This window comes from Lactuca sativa, chromosome 4, assembly GCF_002870075.4.
Source record: "Lactuca sativa cultivar Salinas chromosome 4, Lsat_Salinas_v11, whole genome shotgun sequence".
NCBI classification, from domain to species: domain Eukaryota; kingdom Viridiplantae; phylum Streptophyta; class Magnoliopsida; order Asterales; family Asteraceae; genus Lactuca; species Lactuca sativa.
The window spans coordinates 84958800-84964799 of record NC_056626.2 but is presented as its reverse complement, the minus strand read 5'-3'; positions in this window follow the sequence as shown (position 1 = coordinate 84964799).

Here is a 6000-nt window from a genome sequence, read left to right as displayed (position 1 = left end):
TTTACACTAATTGCATTACAAAAATAACCAAAAAAAATCGAAATTACAAAAATAGCCAGCAATTTCGCAGATGAGAAGGTCCCATCTGCGAAATGACCTTCTCATCTGCGAAAGTACAAGCACCTAAAGCACAGCTGTGCTTTAGGTGCTTGTACTTTCGCAGGTGGAATTATTATTTTTTTTTTAATATTTTTGCTGTATATATAGGGGTAATTTCGCAGATGGAATAGGTCCATCTGCGAAATACTCTCACTCTATCTGCGAAATGGTGGTTTTTTTTGTATTATTATTATTTTTTTTTTAAGTTTGACTATGAAATGAATTGGTTTGACTTCGAAATCATGTTGCTATATAAAAAATTTTGTAGAAAAAATATCATTTTGGTTGTTATTTGTTTAGGAACTCTCTCTACAATTTGCTCAAAAAATGATTGAATATTTGGTTTGTCTTGTAACCGGTGGGAGATGGCAAGTTAATGGAACTAATCTAGAATACATATGTCCACAGGGAGGTATTTCTGAATTCGCTTTGATATTTTCCTGAGTATATTAGTTATAGTGATTTTGTATCTTTGGTTAGAAGCAAAATTGGTTTGTTAGACAAATATAGAATTAGTCTTCGTTTCCACCATCCTGAATTAAATTATTATATAGCTATAGTTGAAGACATGGATGTTAGAATGTTGATAAATGTAATCAAATGTAGTGGAGGAAGGGCTGTGAAAGTGTTTGTGGTGGTTGATGAAGTTGAGGAGGTTAATGGGGGTGGTGGAATTGGAAACCAGCTTGTTGGTAATTTATGCAGTTATAAAGGGAGCAACGATCCGATAGGTACTTTCAATACTCCTAGTGTACCTTAGTTTCACAGTGTTGCTGAAAATGTTAATGTTAGTTATTCACCTATTCACTATGTGGATCCCGAGAATTACAAGTCTGTTGGTGATGATGATGTTGGTACATATCTTAATCATGTGGGTGGTCGTTGTGATGATGTTGCCGAACAAGAAGTTAAACTTATGAATAGGCGTGTGGTAGATAAAACTAAAAAGAAAAAAAAATTCAAGTAAAAAAAAATGAAAAAAATCATGTTTACGGGCATTATGTTGATGTTGGTGATGTATGTTTAGATATAACCGAGCTACAAAACAATTCCGATAGAGATGAGTTGGGTGATGAAGTTAAAGCTAAGTTTCCCGATAACCTTTTTCACGGTATGCCCCATGTACCAGCATGGCCAGTTGATATTAATGAAGATATCCCAACACAGATGGTAGACATGAATCTTCAAAAGATTCAATGTGAGAGTATATTTAAGAACAAAGAACTTTTAAAGCGGTGTATTGGTAAAAAAATGTCTTCGAGAAGGTTTCCAGACGATGACAAGTAGATCCACCAAATCAAGGTATGAAGCTGTGTGTGTTTCGAAAAATTGTTCTTGGTTACTAAGAGAAAAAGCAATTAAAAATTTTGATGGACTTTTCCAAGTGAATAAATTTGTTGATGTACACACATGTTCTTCAACATTGTTGCAACCTAATCATCGACAAGCAAACAAATATGTTTTGGGTGAATATGTTGCTGATGTTTTGACTGAAGACTATAGTAGAGTTTATCGGGGAAAAGAAATTGTTAATGATATGAATGCTCAATTAATATCAATATCTCATACCATCAGGCATGGCGTGCGAAGCAATATGCATTGTTGTCGTTAAGGGGTACGAAAGAGGATTCTTTTACCAAACTTCCGGCGTATTGTCACAACTTGGCCAAACATAATCCGGGTACTGTCACACATATTAAAACAGATGCTGATGATCGCTTTGAGTTTTTGTACGTCACACTCGGTTGCTCGGTTAGTATTATCATATCCTAATTTAATTTTTTAATATTTATTTTGGTGTATTTGAATAGATATACAATGTATTGTAGGTACGAGCTTTTGTCAATTTTTGTAAGCCGACCCTAGTAGTAGATGGAGCTCACCTAAAGGGCGAGTTCAAAGGTACCATGCTACTTGCAGTTACTAAGGACGGACAAAACAAAATATTACCGGTTGCATATGGTATATGCAAAAATGAGTGTACCGATTCTTGGACATGGTTTTTTCAAAAACTACATGATTGCATAGGAAATATGCAGGAGCTTACAATTATATTTGATAGGTCTCCATCTATAGCAACATCCGTTGCCAACATTTTTCCTCACGCTCATCATGGAATATGTGGTGTCCATTTGTATTTCAACATAGTATCTAGATTCGGCAAGAGTAAGACGGTTAAAGGAATTTTTTGGGAGGCGTGTAGGGTGTACACAGTTGATGCTTTTGATGCTGCCATGGATGTTATGAAAAAGACAAAAGAACCAGTATGTGAGTACTTAAAAAGTATAAATCCAGAAACCTAGTCAAGGGCACATTTTAAAGGGAACCGATACAATCTTATGTCGTCCAACAGTGCGGAGTCTATAAATGCATTATCTAGACACGCACGTAAGGTGCCAATACTTATGTTGATTGATTTTTTTCGTGCTACAATGCAACAATGGTGGTTTCAAAGACGTAACTTTGCAGGTATTAAGTAAATTTGTAATATTAATGTTTTATTAGTTTTGATGTTATTGATCTTAACTTCTTCATTTTGGCTGTTTTTTTAGCGGAAGCAACAACAACACTTACCCCTTGGGCGGATGAAGTTGTAAAAGAAAACAAGAAAACTTTTACCAAATGGGATGTTCGCATGATCTCAAATACGAAATGCGAGGTCAAAAAGGGGGCACAAAATGTGACTGTTGATTTTCAACATATGACATGTACATGTAGGCATTGGCAACTTGATGGGATACCTTGTGGTCATGTCATAAGATGTTTAACAGTGAACAATTACCAAGACTGCTCGAGGTTTGCATTAAATGCTTACCTTACCGAAACACTGAGGAAAACATATGAGGAATCAATAAACCCTCTGTCGAAGCCATCCGAATGGGAGATCCCCGATGATTTGATGATTGTTAAGCCACCTATAATGGATAAACGTCAGCCAGGCAGGCCAAGAAACACAGACCGCATTCCATCCCAAGGCGAGGGTCCAATTATAAAAGAGTGTTCTACATGTGGTCAACTAGGACACACGAGAAATAATTGTACTGGAAGGGCGTCCGGTAGCAGAGCAGGTCACATAATTTCTACTGCAGAAATGACATATAATATTGGTGGTTCAGCGGGTTGCTCACAAACCTATAACGCTGATTTTGATATAAAACAACCTTGAAATTAAGAGTAATGACGAGTTGTTAGCTTATTATGTATTGTAATATTTTTATTAACTCTTACAAGACATTGCTATGCTTTCATATTTTAGTTAAGTTTGTTGATTATAACAATGAATGAAGCCTTTATATTATAAAATATAGTTTGCAGATTTATTTTAACAGTTACAACATGTTATTTAAAAAAAACAACAAACGATCCTTTGGCAACCTAATCTGTTTCATGATAATATTACAACAACTTTGTAACTAATTTTTAAACTCAGGGAACTGCAACGGGTACTTCTCTTTCTCCACTGTTATATAGTCATCCCTAATTCTCATTTTGTCTTCGAAACGATCCTTTTTTACCATAATGTGTATCAACTGCTCATCCTTCTCAGCAAGCCGTTTTTCAGTCGTTTTGATTGCCTTCTTACTCTTTTTTATCCAATCTTTATGCTCTTTGATTTTGTTTTTATTAAGGTCAATCCATTCTTGAGCTTGTTTGCATTCCGAATCTATATCATTAGCAAGTTGAGTGAGAAGTCGGGATGACTCTTTGTCCTCTTCTTGTTGTGCTTCAGCCTTCTTTAATTCTTCAAAATTTTCATGTGACATATATGGCCCGGCTGAAGAGGGTGTAAAAAAAGGGTCTACCGAATCACAGTAGTAACAATCTACTTCGTTGCATGAGCAAATTTCGAATTTGTGTGAGGAACTCATAATAAAGTCGATATTGTATTAAACTGGAGCAATAAGTGGTATTTATACATACTAGACAGTAATGAGAAGTCCAACTTTGAAATGACTAGACAGTAATGACAAGTCACTGTAGTAACCTGCACATCCCAGTGGGACCCTTAAGTGACAAGAGATAAATGACAGTTTGACATGACAAAACACTGCATAAAGCTAAAAATCGTAGTCCAAATATAACCATTTCATAGTCAAAGTATTAATTCATAGTCTATTTATTTATATAAATAGATGTTTAAGATCTATAAACCAAACACCCAAATCACCTAAACGAAACGAATTCCCATTATTAGAAATGTCGTCGAATGCAGCAAGTTCTTCGAATGAAGTACCTGGTTCCAATTCTGAAAGGCCATGGACGACAAACGAGGTGTTAGTTCTAACACGATGCTGGCTAAGTGTTAAGGATGGTGAATCGTTACTTGCTCCCCCGCATTGCCTAATTGGTGATGAATGGAGTCGCATCACATCTTTGTTTAACCATGAGATGGGAGAAGGACAAAAAAGAGAAAAATCAGATGTTGTTACTAAGTGGACGGATGTAAAGGAAGAAGTGACATGGTTCAATCGAGCATGTAGTTATGCGAAACGTAACAATGTTCGTTATCGTGACGAAGAAGAGTTCTTGGAAGTTGTTACAGAGTTTTACATCTGTGAGCATGACGGCAGAGACTTCGAATATGAGGAAGTTTGGAAGGTTGTTAAAGATAAACAGTATTTCAAGTAGACCGCTCTAATTTGTGTTAAGAATAACCCATGGACTTGTGTTTTACGTTAATGCTTTGTTCGTATTATGTCGTTGTTTTTCATGTAATTGTTGTGATGTTTTTAATGGTTCATGGAATCCTTGTTACTAATGTAGTCTAATATATTGTGATAACTAATGCAATGGCCATTTATTAACTCAAGTTAATCATATGAGTTGCTTACATAATAAACTAAAATATATTTTAAACAAATGAAATACATACGAAATACATGAAAATAACCTAGTACTCACATAATAAACTAAAATAGATTTTAAACAAACGAAATACATACGAAATACATAAGAAATACATGAAAATAACCTAGTACATGAAAATAACCTAGTACTCAAATAATAAACTAAAATAGATTTTAAACAAACGGGATATATTTCAAAATATTCCAAGGGGCTTCAAACTGGAATTCCAACCCGTTACTTAATGATTTGTATTCCTCCTTAGCAGCTTCCAAGATGACATCCTCAGTAGCATTTAAACGGGTGTCTTCAATTTTGATATAAAGATCGTTGAATAATAGAACTTCGGTTTTCATTTCATACCATCTTGCTAAGATGTCTAGTTCGTCACGATCGTTTCTTGTAGCCATTCGGTTTTCAGCATTGAAAATATTGGTTAAACGGCTCCAAAACATTGGATCGTTCAACTTGCTTGTCTCGTACACATGAATATAAGCATGTGTAAGAACCAAGAACTCTTCATTGCTCCATGATATAGAACTCATTTTGATTGAAACAAAGAGAGTAGAATCTAAAAAACAATATTTGAACAACTTTATTGGTTAATTTAATAAAGTATTGCATGTAACTTAAGGTCAATTTATAGTAGTTTCTACACAAAATCGCAGTCCAATCTTCTAATATGTCTGCAATTCATAATCAAAATTAACTGACGAATGCAGTGTACTATACTTATAACACAACAGATCACTGTTCGAGTTGACAATTCATCCCCGGTTGAATGACAACACAATACATTGCTGCTTGAATTGACAAGTCATTGCACCAGGAAAGTAAGGAGTCGTTATAAATAGATTTCAATATCCGTTGTAATTGTATTGTATTACTTCCCTCCTTGCAATTATGGACTCACCACATATATGGAGGAACGCAGAGGAGGTCGCTTTGGTTCAAGCTTGGATTACAACTGTAGAGGTGGATTTTCCACCGGGTCCCCCACAAGTTCGTGCTGGATCATTTTGGTCTCGTGTCTGTCATTTGTTTCACCATTTAATG